At 58.2% G+C, this 15804-nt stretch overlaps 1 protein-coding gene across 1 annotated transcript in view; it reads left to right on the top strand.

The window, feature by feature from the left end:
- NECTIN1 (nectin cell adhesion molecule 1) overlaps window positions 1-15804 on the top strand; it is a 169476-nt gene that overhangs the window by 145489 nt on the left and 8183 nt on the right. The window lies entirely within an intron of this gene.

Below are 15804 nucleotides of genomic sequence, written 5' to 3'. Positions count from 1 at the left end.
CTGGGTTTGCTGCAAGACATCTGGGCCTGGGTCCCGGCCGGTCGGCCCATCTGGGTCCTCACCTTCTGCAGCCGGTACAAGAGAGGGTGAAACTGGAGGGGAGGCTGCCATGAGACCAGAATGGAGGCAGAGGAAGAGCCTGGGGAAATGAGTTATCTGCAGTGCAGAGCTTGCTGGAGTCTGGGCTTTAAACTTCTTTAAAACCCTGTGTTCTGTGTGGATTTGGTCAGCTTGCAACGGGGAGGCACTAATGCAAGGCAGAAGCAGCAGCCGCGGGCTGGGGGTCAGGCACGCAGGCAGGGAATGGAGCAGCGGTGTAGGGGCAGTGGTTTTCAAGGACTGATGTAGAGCTAGAATCGGGGTGGGGTGGCTCAGTGAGCCACGCATTGGTACAACTATACTCCCTGCAATGCGGGGTTTATGTCCCTGTCCTGTTAAGTTCCCTTCCCCCTGGAGGGCGATAAAATAGCTGCCACGAATATGGGAATCTCATCAGTGAGACTTTAAGTCAAGGGTCTGACTGCTCTGAATGGACTCAGGGCAGTTTTTATCCACAGAGGGTTTTGCCTTGCCATCCTTGGCCCAAATTTCTTCTTGAGTCATGCATGGTGCTCTGTTTGCTCCTGTCCACCCCAGAGGTGGCTGCAGGTCATCAGTGCTCTCTGTCGATCTGACATGCCTATGGATGAAAAGTGCAGAGTGAAGGGCACACGATGATTCGTGTGGATTGTGAAAACAACAAGGAGGGGATCGGCGGGTGACAAAGTGCTTTTGATGCACAAAAGCTTATGCCCAAGTAAATGTGCAGGTCTTTATGGTGCTACAAGATGCCTCCTTGTTTTCACAGACCCACACTAACATGGCTACCCCTCTGAGACTGGCATGGATGGTTGGATGGGGAGCAGGATTTTCCCCTCTTGCTTCTTTTGCACCAGTGTGATTCTACTGAGAATCTCCAGAATGAAGGAGAGGACAGTCAGACCATATCGCCTTTATCTGATGAATGTCAATCAACAGGACAGTGGGTAAAAACTAACCCTACAGGCCAAACTCTGCTCTTGGCTCCACTGCTGTGATCCCAGGGACTTCACCACAGCTTCAGGGGGCAGATGGCCCTCAGGGGACAAACTCGCTACTGACAATTGTCAGGGGGATGACTCCTCATCTCCCCAGTTGGGTGCCAATTTCCAGCAGGATACCAGAGCCAAGCTGTGGTCAGAGGATGGGATCTGGGAACCAAATCTGCCCCAGAATTACAGGAAAGGAGTTAACTTGTGTATCCCACACACCTAAGTGTGGTTAACTGTCCCATGTAGTCGTACCTAGACCACTTCATTGTGTCCTCTACAGCCTAAGGTGAGCACCAGCTGGCCTTTAGCTCATGGAGTAGAGCCCAGGGCTTTAGCCCCTGTGCTTGTCCATTCACTCCTAACTGCTGCCAACCCAGGGCAGTCAGTGACACACTTGCTTTGGTAATAACAAGAGACGAGTTAATGCAGGTGGCTGAGAAGCTGGCTGAGGGGTTGGGAAGATGGTGGCCCTGTGGTAACCGCAGGAACTGGGTTTGGTAAGTGTAGAAGAGCTCCGAGCAGACACAGCCCCCGAAACCTCCCCTCATGTTGGGCACTGGGGCAGGGCATGAAAACCAAACTTGCCTTCTCCCCCCAGGGGGTCCTTCCCAGGGAGGGTGGAGCCTGTAGGGACAGTGTGGGTGAGAAGTGTCTCTTGATCCTGTCCCTCTGCTGGCTCTGTCCTTGGAGAAGTCAGAGGGCTCTGGTCTGTGGTGTTCTGCTCCCCGCCCCCAGCCCTATCCCACACCCCAGGGCAGGCAGGCAAGATCAGTGTCCCTTGCCTGAAATCCCTGACACCTGCCCCTTTGCTTCTGCCTCATCTTTGGCAGGGCCCTGGCGACGGTCTGGGTGTGAGCAGCAGGAATTCCCTACCACCCACAATGGAGTGACCCCACTGGCCCTTGAACCCATCTGGGTGTGACGCCACCAGGACGCCCTTCCCAGTGAATAGACAGTGGCCCCCAAGTGCCCAGCTCCCATGGGTGATGTTGAATGGCCCTTGGGAACCTGTCTCCCGCATTGTTCATTGCCCCCGGGGCCGGCCCACCCCGCCCCAGAGCTGGGCTCAGGCAGCCCGGCCTCTGTTCAGACCCACGGTCCCCCTGCTGCATCCATTCCCAGGCCCCTGCTCTCCTGCAGGCTGCTGGCTCTGCACCATCGATAGGTCAGGCTGGCTGGCATAATCGGGAGGAAGATCTCTGCTCGGAGTCGGGCAGAGCCGGGACAGGAGCAGAGCGCTCCCTGCCTCCAGCACACAGAGAAAATGTTCAAAAGGCTTCGGCCTCATGCCGGCGCAGAGGGAAAACTGATTTTTAGAACCAAATGCATCCACACCTGCTCCTTCCCCAACCCCCAGGGGCTCTCTCAGCACACCCCAGAGATCACCTGGGGCTCATTGTCTGGGGGACAGCAGGGCCCTGCCCCCGTCACCTCCACTCCCTCCCGGCTGACTCTCGCCGGGCGGCTGAAAGGTCAGTGGGAGGGGTGTGCTCGCTTCCTGCCAGGCAGCGCCAGGCACGCTGGGATCTGCCAAGTGCTGGGGGGTGCCCATGTCGTGCGCCCTGGCTGCCACGTGGGGTCCGGGACAGGTGTGCATCTGCTGGCTGCCCGTGCTCTGGGGAGGGCCCAGCTCTGCCAGTGCCTTCCCACGGGCCCCTCTGGGGGAATCAGCATGCTGTCCATCCACCCCCAGAGACAGCCCCGTCCCCTGCCAACAGCACCCAGCCGACTGCAAGCTCTGCTGGCCCACGTAAGCCCTTTCCAGACCAGCCTTCCCTGTAAGCTGAGTGCTGGGGTGGCCATCTCGTCGCCAGGCAGGAGCCGCCCAGCGGATCAGCAGAGCGCTGCAGTGTTTCCCTTGGTGGTGCACCTTGGCATGTGCCTCGGTGAACACTGCCCAGACCCCTGTGGCCCAGGCACCACGAGCTGCCACAGCCATCCCACCAGCAGCCCTCCCTGCAGGCCAGAGCAGCCAGGGGGGTCTGGTGGGGAGCTTGGGTAGTGGGAAGCCTCACCGGTCATCCTGCTGCTGAGATGGTTCAGGCTCAGCTGGGTACGTTGCTCCGCGCTGTGCAGCGAGATCCCATCTCTGGCTGAGGGTGGAGACCCTCCACTAACTCACGCCGCAGGGGATGGGATGCAGCGCTGGCGGAGAGCCCACGTGAAGAGCTGCTGCAGCAGAGTGGCCCTCCTGGCCACAGGGGCATCGGAGCCGAGGGATTGCAAACAGGTGTCCACGATCCCAGGCCCTGCCCGTGGTGCTAAGAGGAGAAGGAGCCTGAGGCTGTCCCAGCTGGATGCGAGGAGGGTGGTGGGCTAGGGGCAGGTCTTGGCATGGAAAAGGCTTGGGAGTGCGGCGTTAGAGCTTGAGGGGCAGGAAGGTCACGCTAAGCCAGTACAGGTGTGGGAGCCCTCGAGGAGCCAGCTGTGGAGGCTGGAGGTGATTGTGCTGGTCCCAGGGCTGACACGCTGCTCTGGGGATCTGTGCTGCTGGAGATGAGTGGGGACACAATAGTCCCGTTTCACGTCGGGAGTAGTCAGGCCAGGTCAGCGCCCCAGTGCTTGGGGGCAAATTACAGCCTGACCCCTACATTCTCCTGTGGTTTCATTTGGTCTCTTCCTGCCCTGCCCTGCTCCGCAGAACGTTCCACAGTGCATGCTGAAGAGCTTACTGTGGCTAAACGATGTATAAGTGGCTCCGGGACCCTTCGGATTGGAAGATGCTGGAGGAATAGGGGATGCTTCTATTCCACTGGCGCCTTGTCTGCTTCGACACAGAGCAGGGAGGGGACCAGGGAACCAAGCAGGCTGCATTTAGATGGGGGTGGGCTCTTCAGACGTTAAATGAATTGTGTGATGTCTCATAATTTAGGGTGAAGTAGATTCTTCACAGTGATGCATGAAAACTGCAGCTTCAGGGCGATGATTTTGCACAGTGGGAGCGAAAGCGAGTGGGAAAGGGATTAACGAGATGGTGAGGAGAGATGGGGCGGGGGGAAGCGCGCTGCCAGCGGAGGGAAAATGGAGGCAGAGGAGGAGAGGGGATGGATGGAAGCAGGAGGAGAGGGGGAAAGAGAATCCCTGAGTGCTGAGCCCTGCAAAGTGACCGGCAACAGCTGCAGCAGCCTCTAAATTCCAGCGATCATTTCTCCCCGCTGACTCCAGGCCCCTCCTCCCCTTGAGGCCCCTTCTGCCTCACTGGCTCCAGCAAGAGTCATGGGCCACCACCGCCGATGCCCTGGGCGGCACAGGCACCACCACCCTCACATCCTCACTGGGCCTGCAGCAGGGCAGGCGAACGTCGCAGTCTCCCTGAGCGGTGCTTGTGCTATCTGCACCCCGAGAGAAGGACATTTTCACTTCACCCCACACTGTCTCTCCCACCTCCCCAAGCTGCAGGGGCCCAGGCTGCCCCAGCTGCACGGGTGAAATGTCCCTCCCTTGCCCCACCCTTTTCTTTCAGGGGAGCCGATTGGGGGTGTTTGTGACAGTGACAGCCTGGCATCTCTAGGGTGCAGCCCAGGCCTAGGGGAGGCTCAAATAGCCAAGACTGCCCCCCAAACACTGCAGCCCCCGTGCAAGGGCAAAATGACCAGCAAACAGCCCCCCTCCAAGATCTGCACTAGGCCAGTGCCTCTGGGCTCCACTCTGTTTTCTCTGCCTGGGATCTCAGGGCAGAGAAGGACGTAGAGTCTGCCACCAGGGCTGCTGGGACCACGCTGCGTCTGGGTTTCAGTGTAGCTCCGCGTGAGGGCACGTTGCAGAAGGGAGCATGTTTGCGCACATAACTGTGAGCGTGCCGGTATGTTAGAGAAGCACCAGCAGCGAAGGCCCAGATCTAAACACAGCCCAACGCTGCAGATTGCTCCAAGTGCTGGTCTCTCTCTAGTGTATGGAACCGTGCGTGCGCCTGAATGGGAGTGGGGCTGCCAGTGTGCCTGGCCTTGAAAGTGAGTCTATGTGTGCACAAGGGGTGTGCGGAAATGTCAGTGTGATGTGTGGGTGCGTGAAGGGGAGCACACGTGAGCATCGGTGCTGTGGATGTCTGTGTTGCATGTGGATGTGAGCGAGTGGCACAGGGGGAGTGTGCATGTGTGCAAGCCCAGGTGAGAGGTACCGATGGGGTGGGGGTGACCTCACTGCAGGTGCAGAGGGAAAGGGCTCATTGATCCAGGCAGCTGCGTCATTGGTTGGGTTGACAGAACAATTTCCGGGGTGTTGGCATCAGCCCTTGTGCACAAGCCGCCTTATTGCTCTTGCAAGACATTTTGTTCCCAACTAGCAGCAGGTGCAGGAGTGAGCCTGGGAGTGGCAGAGGCTCCAGAGATTCTGCAGGACACAGATCCCACTCCCAGAGCCCATTGCGCTTTGGGCCACGCCTCTCTAGGCCCAGAGAAGGGGTTTATGCAGCAAAGTTTGGTGCCAGAGCATGGTCACGGTAGTCTGGGGTTTGGCTTGTCTAGAGCACGATCCAGAACTGACCCAAAGGTGTTCAGGGATCTTTGCCAACCCCCTTCACCACCACACACCCTTGCAGCCCTGTTCAGTGTGACTTTATTGGTGCAACAAGAGAAACACTCATCTGCAGCATGCAACAAAGTCACAGACCGCTCAGGTCTCCGTCAGCCAGGGGGGCTTGATGCCCTGTGTGTGTTTGTTGTTATTGCCTCAAATGCCAACCCCCTGTGTGTCTCACACACACACACACACTCACAGCCCCTCACAAACACAACTATACTGCACACCTACACATACGCATTCCCTGTGCTTCCCTCAGCTGTACATGCCCTCTCTCACAAACCACAGCCCCCAAATGTGTGTGAACTCCTGGCTGTGCACCAGGTCTGCTGTTGCTAACCTTTCCGCTCCCTCCACCAGCGAGCAGCACAAAATGCACCTTCGCCTCTGCTGGTTCCCCTCCAAAGACCAGCCTGTCTGGGTGTCCATGGGGGAATTGGGTAGCGGGAGAACCCCCATTGTTTGCCTTTCATTTCCCACTGTCAACAGGAGGGGTTCTGCCTGGCAGGGGTACAGCAGGAGGTTTGGTACATCAAGGCCAGCTGAGGTCAGGACTCAGCTAATCACCCTGTTCAGCAACAGGTGTTTAAAACAGCTCATTACCGAGCCATAAACCTCCGGAAATGGCTCTGCCAGGGCTGATAAATGGTGGAGAACAGTTCAGAAGCAGAGCTGGGAACGGTCTCCAATTAAACACCTTTTACCTATTTTGCACAGGATGCAGTAGCTCAGGGAGGGGACATGAGAAGAGGCTTCTGTGCCTGGAAGCATCCTGCCTGCCCTTTGGCAAGCCACAGCAAACACGCTTGTTGGTCGGTTCACATGGGCCCGTTGCATGGGTGGGCTTTGGGGCAATCTCCCGAAATGCTGTCTGGACAAGGTGACTGCAGTGCACCTGAATGCTGGGTGTCAGCAGAGCTGTGTTCTGCTCTCAGCTCTGGCACTGATTCTGGGTGGGAACATGGGCACTGCCCTGCTCTGTGCCTCAGTTTCCCCCTCTAAAACAAACCTCCCGTGAGGTTCACTCATCTCTGCTCACTGAGGCACTTGGTGGTCGCCCGAGAGAAGCCCACTGAGGAGGCCAGGTATGTACCGTGCTGTCTGTGCAAGGTTTATTACTGCTGAGCCCCTCCAGACGTGCTGGTGCTATGCAGCTGGATCGTGGGAATGGTTCCCTGCCCCAAGAACTAGCAATCTAGTCGAGCACTAGACCTCCAAGAGAGAGCCATGTACAAGGGGAAGGAATAGGGGGAAGAACAGACCCCTGCCCAGCCCTAGTGTCGGCCTTAGGGGGAGGGTGTTGGCTTTTTGAGCCCCACGCCATGGCTTTGAGAGCTCCATGTGCAGTATTCCACTGGTGGCTAGATGCTCTTCAGTGGCTACAGGAGCTCAGAACAGCTGTGGGAACCTCCCCTCAAAGGCCTGTGTATATCACCAGGGATCCACCCACCGTTCCCACACACACGTGTGCACCTGTTCTCCTAGGGCCTAAACCACAGGCATTGCCCTGATTCTGGTCCGTGTCCCCCACCCTGCCCCAGGCCCTCTGCAGCGAGACGGCGCAGAACTGAGCAGTGCTGCCCTCTCATGCAGGTTGAATCCAGTTCACCATCCCCAGGGGTGACAATCTGGTCCCACTGAAGTCCAGGGGAGCTTTGCCATAGACGTCAAAGGGGCTGGGATTTCGGCCCCAGGTTCCCAAAGATGGAGCGGCCCGCAGCAGGGAGTAGCTGCCAGGGGTGGGGATGTAGCCCCAGCTCAGCTGGGGTGGAGCAGCTGCTGTAGGCCATCGGCCTGGAAGAGAGGTTTGATTGTCCAGCTTGGCTAACACACAGGGAGAAATGCCCTGCAGGTCCTGGCTTGGATGGGGGATTTTCATTGCAACGATTGTTCATTTTCCCACTTTCTTATCTCTTCTCCCCCTTTCACTCGTCTCGTCTTTCCTCTCCCCCGCTTTCATTCCCCACCGTCTCCCCTGCTCTTTCTCGTGCCTCTTGGCATGCCCCCACCCCCATTCCCATGGACCCCCTCCACCTCTGTGCACGCTGTCCCCCCCACCCCGGTGTTGTTCACCTTCACTCCCGCCCCACCCTCTGCCATCCCCTCTGTGTTTTCACGCCTCACTGCTCTCTTATCTCCAGAATTCAGGCACCAAGGACTGTGATGTCCACTATGCAGAGCTGGACACATCCGCTCTGGCCTCGTCGCCCAGCCCCCGGAGCTCCATCCAAGCTGGCGGAGACCTAGTCGAGTATGCAAGCATCCAGCCTAACTTACACTAGCGCATGCCAGTCTAGGCCTTCCCCCTAAGATTCTGGCCTCAAGGTACACAAACGCACTCCCCTTTCCGTGCCGGTGAAGTCTGTGCTCCTCCCACACCAGCGCTCACTTTCCTCCCTTGTGCAGTGTTGCCCGTGGTCTGCTCACGCCTCCCACCCGCGTCATCACGGGGCTGTTGCATGCTTCCTCGTGCGGCCTGCCCAGCGAGAGTGGAAATCGCGTGCGGGGCGGCCTCGCCTCTCGTGCATGCGGCCCGCAGCAGCATGACCGCCCATCCGTGCGCATTGTGCTGCGTGGAGAGGATGGGGGCAGGGCGGGGGGGGCACCACGGGGGGTTTCTGGCTGGCACAGCGTGAGGTGAGGGTGGGGCGTCGCCGGTTGGAACAGCCTGGGGAACCTGCAGTGAGGCGGCGGCGGTGGGCTGGGCAGAAGAGGAGGCTGGCCGCGCCAGCGCCTGCCAAGAGAAGCCTTGCAAAAGCTTGTGGGCTGCTGCCCAGGTGTGTGCAGAGGAACCTGCAGTACGAGGCAAGGTGGGTCGGAGGAGCTCCAATGACGCCGCCCAGCGAGAAAGGACCTGGTGGGAGGGAAGGAGAGAGGGCGTGAGCAGCAGAGGAGAGAGAGGGCTGGGGACGGCGAGCGTTCGTGCCCTGGGAATGCTGGGCTGGACAGCCACATGAAAGCAAGCGTGGGACAGGACAGGCCGTTTGCCTGGGAGAGGGACATGCTCCACAAATAACACCCACCCAAGAAGCCCCATCCTGGCCCCTCAGCACTGTACCCGCTGCAGACAGATGGGTCAGACGGGTGGTGGCCACCTGCTCCTTGTGACCCCGAGGCCAGCCCCGCTCTGAGGCAGCGCGCAGCTCTGCAGGGCCTGGGAGGTGAGAGGGCACAAGGCCAGCAGATGCTCCTCCTGACACTCAGGCAGGACATTTGCCAAGGGCAGCATCCCGAGGCAGGGGGTTGGAAGAGCCAGAGTGGTGGTGGTGGGTGATCCTCTGTCCTCCCCTCTCCACCCACAGCCAGAGGGACAGGAAAGCAGCTCCCCACAGCCACAGCCACTCATCCTCTGGCCCCGGCTCAGGACGTGTGTGTGAGAGAGTTTCTGTGTAAGAGCCCGTGTCCGTGTTTGTGTAAGAGGGTGAGTTTGTGCCTGTGTGTGAACCACAGAGAACGTGTGAACGTTGGAGGGCGTTTGTGAAAGCATTTGTGTGTCTTTTCTGGCTGCACTACCGACACCTACCCTGCTCCGCATCCAATCCTTTGTGTCTACTCTCCTCCTGCACTCTGCCCAGGCGTGTGAGTGTTTATATGATCAGTAACCCCCAGCCCTGGCTCATGGGATGTGGGGTGAGGAGTTACCCAGTAATATAAGAGGCCAGTGCTCTTCTTTAACCAGCCTGTGCCAGACTCCCATGTCCTCCTCCCATCCAGCCCTTTGTCACAACTTCCGAACCTGCCACCTCCGCTCTTGTTCCACTTTTTTCTCGGCTTTGTCTGTCACCTGCTCCCCGTGTCCACAGTGGCTGGTGCCAGGGACCTCAGAGGCTGGGGGCATCCCCAGCTCCAAACATGCCCTGTGCTTTGGAGGATTTCAGACAGGGGGCTCAGGCTGGTCTGTAAGCTCCTGTGTTGTCATAGGACTTTCCCTCTACCTGTCGACGAAAGAGCTGACCTTGTGGCTTTGTGGATGTTTGAAGCTAGGACACAGATGGGGGAAGCTGCAGTGATACCTTGGTCAGGGGCATCCCAGATGCAGCTGTGCCAGGGCAACAGAATGACACCAGGAGTTAAACTTGACTTGGGAGTTTCTGTGGGTGTGGAAGGTGCCCTGGTTTCCGTGAGAAAGGCCCAGCTCTGATGAAGCCTCAGCCAGCTGAATCGCACAGGGGATGCTTTTCCTTCCTTGGGATGGCTCAGCCCTCTGTGGCACAGCAGGCAGTGGGGCCAGAAGCTGAGTTCCAATCTGGAATCGGTGCACCAACCTGAGACCTATAAGGCCCAGGAGCAGCATTCCCTGTAAGCTGAGCACTTGGGCGGCCACCCAGGAGAGATTCCAGGGTTGCCCAGATGATTAGCAGAGCTCCCACAGCCAGCCCTGGCCAGCAGCCTGTGTTTCTAATGGTGGTGCACATTGGCACATGCCACAGTGCATTTAACAATATTTATTCTGCCCAAGGATGGGAAAAGTTAGCGGGAGCACTGCCCAGGAGCGGCCAGTGTTGCAAGTCACCCATTACCCAGAGAAGCCCAAGACAGGAGGTTTGGCTCAAGACTCCCTGGAAGTTCCGATCCCTGGCCCCAGCTCTGCCCGGCCTCTCATTGCAAGCAGCAGGCAGAGCCTGGCCTGCCATGGGTTTGGCTTTGCAGATGGCCTGGCTCTAGAGCCCATAAACACTAGCTGTATTCAGGAAACGGTCCTGCTCATCTCTAGCTGATGGGGACAGTCTGAGGCAAGCAGTGGGGGAGCAGGATTTGCTGGGATCCCGTACATCCCGTTCCCTTTACCGCCATTCCTGGTGGGCCACGCCATCTTTCCAGACAGCAGAGAAATCTGGAGGCAACAGACGCCACAGCTGGGACAGCCAGACCAAGAGCAATAGGGTGCATTACCCCTTCCTTTCCTCCCCCCCAGTCCCTGGGGGACTGGGCCCTGCTGGCCAGGGGTGCCTGGACCTGAACTCCCACCCTCTGCATCTGCATCCAACCCCACCCAAAAATCTCTGCACGCTTAGCCCAGAGCAGCATGGTTAATGGCACAGCCAGCTTGGCCGTGCAGGGATGGAGCTAGAGGAAGAACAGGGAGGCAGCTGATAAACTAGCTAATTGGACCCGGGTAATAACGAACTATTATCTGCGCGGTTAGCTCAGGGCTGTGTAGCACAGATAATTCTTCAATATGCAAATATCCCTGAGAGATGGGGAAGCAATGGGGAGTGGCTGAGCCAGCCTGGCACAACTGGTGTCCAAAGAAGAGCAGCCTGGACAGCCAGCGCCGAGGGGCAGTGCAGCTAGGGAAGGTAGCAAGGTTTCCACCGCCTCCTCCTAAGGCAGGCAGGAGAGCAGCTGGCACTGTGATGGCACAGAGGCTGGGCAGCCTGGAGAGCTGGCAGAGAGGGGCAGGGTAGCGGCCACACAAGGATTTGGAAAGGAGAACCGCGATGAATGGATCCGATGGCACAGGGAAAGAGAGTGGCTGTGAGGGGGCAAGGGACCTTCTGGGGTCTTGGGAATGGAGTGACCTTATCCATGCCACTGCCAGTGTTCCCCCCTCAGTTCCCTGGGACTGATACCCAGCTCTGGCTCTCCACCTCCTGCTCCCTTCCGCTGGAGGGATGGGAGCCTGGCTCAGAGCATAGTCCAGCTGTGCCTGGGGTAACGGGCCGCTCTTGGGCAGCCTTCGCTCGCCAGCCTGCTGCCTCCCTGCTGTGTGCGTCAGGCCTCTTCACACACCACACAAGTGACAACCGACCTCTGGGCGTGGGCCCCGGAGAGGCGCATCCATCTCCCATTCTCCCCTGCAGCGGCCGGGGCAGCCCTGTGGTCCATGCTTTGCTCGGGCAGCCCCAGGCTCTCAGCGTGAGCAGATGGAAGCCTTGCAACTGGGCCAAACCACTCAGGTGCTGTTTGGGAAGGGGCCTGGCAGCTTTCACCCCACCTGTGCCACCCCTGGACCCCCTTACAAGGTGTCTCAACTCACAGTGACTACAGCCTCCCACTGCCCCTTCCCTTGTTGTGGCACCACTTGAAGGGGGCAAGCTGAGGCCGCAGGAGGTGGAGGGTCCCAGCCTCTGAGCAGCAGGTCTGGGAGGCCCAGAGCTGCCAGGGAGGGGAGTGGGGTGAGCCTGGAGCAAAGGTGAGACCAGGTCTGCCTGAGGGAAGCCAAGTGACGGCCCCAGTGCTTTACCTGTCTCTCCTCTGCTGCAGCAAGGGAAGGCGTTGAAGCCAGTCCCCCGGGGCTGGTGGCTGGAGCGCACCCCCGGGGGTGAGTGGCCCTTCAGGGGTTTGGGACCATTGTGTGTGGAGGCAGGTGGAGTAGGGGTGAGGAGAGAGAGAAGCAGGAGAGGGTGGTTCAGGCTGAGGGAGATTAAGGAGGGGAAATAGCTTTACAAAGGTCTGCTGGGAAATGCTACAAGGCTTCAGCCCCATTCCAGCCCTGGTATGTCTCTGCCACCAGCCTGGCGCCCCACAGGGAGGGGTGCTCCTGCAGGGCGAGTCCCTGTGGAGAGAGGGAGAGGACAGTCCAGGGTGAGGGCATCCCCAGGACAGGCACCCTGGGGACAGAGATGCCTTGAGGAGGGGACAGGCTGCAGCGAGGGTCTCTGCCGTGGCACGAGTGACTGTATGAGTGAGTCAGATGGGTCTGGGCTGCCTCTCCCCCTCCCGTAGCCCCCACTTGTTTCCCTGTGCTGGAAGGACCCCTGTAGAGCCCCACCGTAGCCTGTAGGTAAGTGTCTGCCGCTGGCCAGGCGCAGAGCGGACGGTAACCTCTCTCTCTTGCGGTGTCTCGCCCGTGCTCTGCGTGCAGAATGAGGATCAAGGTCTTCGTAGACGTAACGAGCGAGAGCGGACAGTAAGTTTTTGGTTTCGTTTTTCTGTTATCCTTTTGGTTCCGGTGCCAGGTGTTTAGCGCCGGTGGGAGGTGTGGGGGGGGGGTGGTCAGCCACAGATGCTGTGTGCCTCCCTCCAGTGAACAGGGAGAGTGCAGGCGACGACTCAGGCACCTCCCCACGCCCTTCCACCCTCTCAGCCCTCCTCTTGGGGCAGGATGGAGCTCCAACACCACAGTCCATTCACCCCCTGGGCTGGAGGAGGGGGCTGATGGGTGCCACTGGAGCAATGGCTTGGGACCACCATGTGTGCCCAGCCAGCCCATCCCAGGCAGGCCACCAGGCAGCTTTCCTTCCCCCACGAGGCTGGGGTCTAACTGGCCAGCCGGGAGGCTTCATGTCCCACACCCGGCCTGCCCCTCAGCGCCCAGCGCTGATATTGCAGGTGAGCTGGGCCTCTTCGTCTGTCCTGTCCCAGGGCTGGAGGCCTAGGTGGGGTCCCAGCAGCACTCCCTCAGGCTGACGTGCAGCAGGCTTCCCTGCCCAGGGTTTCCTCAGGGCTGGCACCAACAGACAACAGAGCAGCTGCCTTTCCTCTCAACCACCGTGATAGGCTGCCTGCTGGGCCGTTGGTTTAGACTGAGCCAGGAGTGTTGCTTTTCTCCTCGCCTCCCCGCTGAGCCGCCCGTCCTTCTCCCACATGCCGCGCATTGCGTCCTGTGCTGAGCGCTTGGGCAGCCGCCCAGGAGAGGTTCAGGTGTTGCCCAGCTGACTGGCAGAGCGCCCGTAGCTGGCAGCCTGTGTGTCCATCGGTGGTGCAATTCCGCACATGGCTCGGGGCGCGTAACAAAATTTATTCTGCTCATGGATGGAAAAATTAGAGGGAACCCTGGTCCGGTGTTGCCCCCCACGCCTGTCTGTGGTGCCCCACACTGGACTCTGCCTCCCTCCAACACACTCTGCGCAGCACGTGGGCTCACCGGGGTCAGGGTGACCTCCCCCTGGACAGGGCCTACTGGGCTTTGTGTCTCTGATGTGCTCCTCACCCTTCTGGGGCTGTCACTTTGGCACGAGTCTTGCCTCCAAGTGGAGCCCTGTCTCCATGCCGGGTGCCTGCCCTCGGTGTGTTCCTCTCGGCAGGCTCCTTGCTCCAATAGCAGCTGTGCCATGCTGGGCCTTTCATGTCATGCTCGTGGGCCCTTTGTCGGCCGTTCCTACAGCACCTGTTCCGAACCAATTCTCCCTATGACCTCAAAAGCCATATTGGAGGAGCAGACAAAATCCAGGGGGACAAATCCACCCCGGCACAATGAGCAGAGCTGAGTGTCCCCCTGTTACTACCCACCCTTTGCAGCTTTCGGAGGAAGCCACTGGCCAAGCATAATTTCTCCTTCCTAAGGGGATGGCAGCAGAAGGGAAACTGGCAAGAGATTCCACCGTGGAACCCAGTCCTCCTTCCCCTCTGCTGAACCACACTCCTACCCTGGGCTCCAACTCTGTTCCCCTCGTGTGTTAGAGTTACCCAGAACAGGGACCACAGGAAAAGGTGAGATGTTTGAAAGCTGAGATCTAACCACACTTTGCTCCCTCCTTCCCAGGAGGACTCTTGAGTTGCTGGTCTCAGAGCTGTCAGCAAGGCACGCACTCCTTAATCCGTCTTGGGAGGTCTTTCCGTTCCTTCCCCCATGGGTGATTTTATTCCCAGTGCCAGGGCAGTAATCTGCCAAATCCCCGTTTGGAAAGCCTCCCATTTTCTCTGAAGCGAAAATAAAGCCGATCATATGGTGCCTTGAAAGTGTAATCTCACCACAGGAAAATCTCCCCCCTCAGACACAGCACACCCTGGGGTTCACTTTGGATGCTTTTTAAAAAAATTCTCCTTCATCTTGATGCTGTCCCATCCCTGTTGGCTCAGACCACAAGCCAGAGTCCAAGAACACAGGAAACTAAACTCGGAGGCAGACTCCCAGCCCTGGTATCCAAGTAGCAGCAGGTCCAAAAGCAGACAGAACCAGATCCTTCGATGTGAATCCCTTCATGGTTAAAGGGGTTGGATCCAGGCTGCACCCAAGAACAACAGAAGCCAGTTTTCCAGTTCGGTTTTAATAGGAACACCCAGCTTTGATGGTGCTTTTCATCATTCGAACTCAAATTGTTTTACCTAGTAGCATTAGTTCTGTTTTACAGGAGGGGAAACTGAGGCTCAATAAGACGCTCAAGGTCACCCAGCAGGGCAGTGGCAGATCTGGGACTGGACCCCGGCTCAGGTGTTCTGGGTCACTGCTCATTGCGTTAGCCATTGTAACGCAATGCAGGCCTCCAATTAGATGATGATACTTCAGCGCCATCAAACCCCGGACTGCTGCCCCTGTTCACCACAGGCCTTTTATTTCAGTCCCAGAACTACCCGCGTTCTGGAGGGGTCCCTTTCCTTTTACCATCAGAAATGAGGTCCACCCAGAATCCAGACTTACAGCAGTGACAGTGGCCTGGGGCAAGCAACTGAGGCCCCAGTTTTGGAAGGTATTTAATTGCCTCATTGCCCCTGATATCGGGACCTTGTTGCCAACTTTTCGAGTGGGGTTAATAGATCGGTCCTGCCCCCTGGAGGAGTAGTGACATCTGGTCCTTCAAAGCACATGAGACAATCAGATACTGCAGGGATGGGGCCAGATGAATGCTGCTGGTCTAGGCTGAAACCTTACATTGGCGTAGCTGTGCTACTCCAAGGTTTGAAAACCCCAAGAGATGGAGCTATGCTGACCAATCTCCCATGCAGACAATGCTCAGCGAATGGAAGAATTCTTGCATCCACCAAGCTGCTGTCTCCTGGGGAGGCGGATTACCTGCACGGAGGGCAGAACACCTCCCTTCGCTGTGGTGAGGATCTCTGCCAGCACTCCTAGGCTAGTGAGCAGGCTGCATGAGTGGCCCTCCTACCTCTCAGGGGGCTACAAGATTGTCATAACCAAGACGGTCTCCTGGGATAGAATAGTTTTGCTACCTGTGCTTGCACACCTGGACTTGGCCACTCAGCTGGTAAAGCAGCCAGGTGTGCCGACTGACCCTTAGCCGTGCACTGATTGGCTGCAGAGGGAGTGCATGGTTCTCCAAGCCAGTCTGTGCGCAAGCTGCAGCACCTCACTTCACATGCCCTTGCTTTACATGTGCGTCACTGTAGCAATGCTGGTTGGGAAGAAGCTATGCGGATGAACCCCAGCCGAATTCAGCAATTCTACCTATGGGCAATAGTCAGCTAAATTCCTGGTGGGCCATACACTGAACCCCAAAAAACTGCATACAGCCTATGGGCCACAGGTTGCCCATCCCTTGTCTCCACTGAGACGCTAGAGCAACAGAGCTGCTTCTGTAGCATTTTCCCTGGA

This window comes from Carettochelys insculpta, chromosome 25 (assembly GCF_033958435.1).
Source record: "Carettochelys insculpta isolate YL-2023 chromosome 25, ASM3395843v1, whole genome shotgun sequence".
NCBI classification, from domain to species: domain Eukaryota; kingdom Metazoa; phylum Chordata; order Testudines; family Carettochelyidae; genus Carettochelys; species Carettochelys insculpta.
This window is presented reverse-complemented; position numbering and strand designations above follow the sequence as displayed.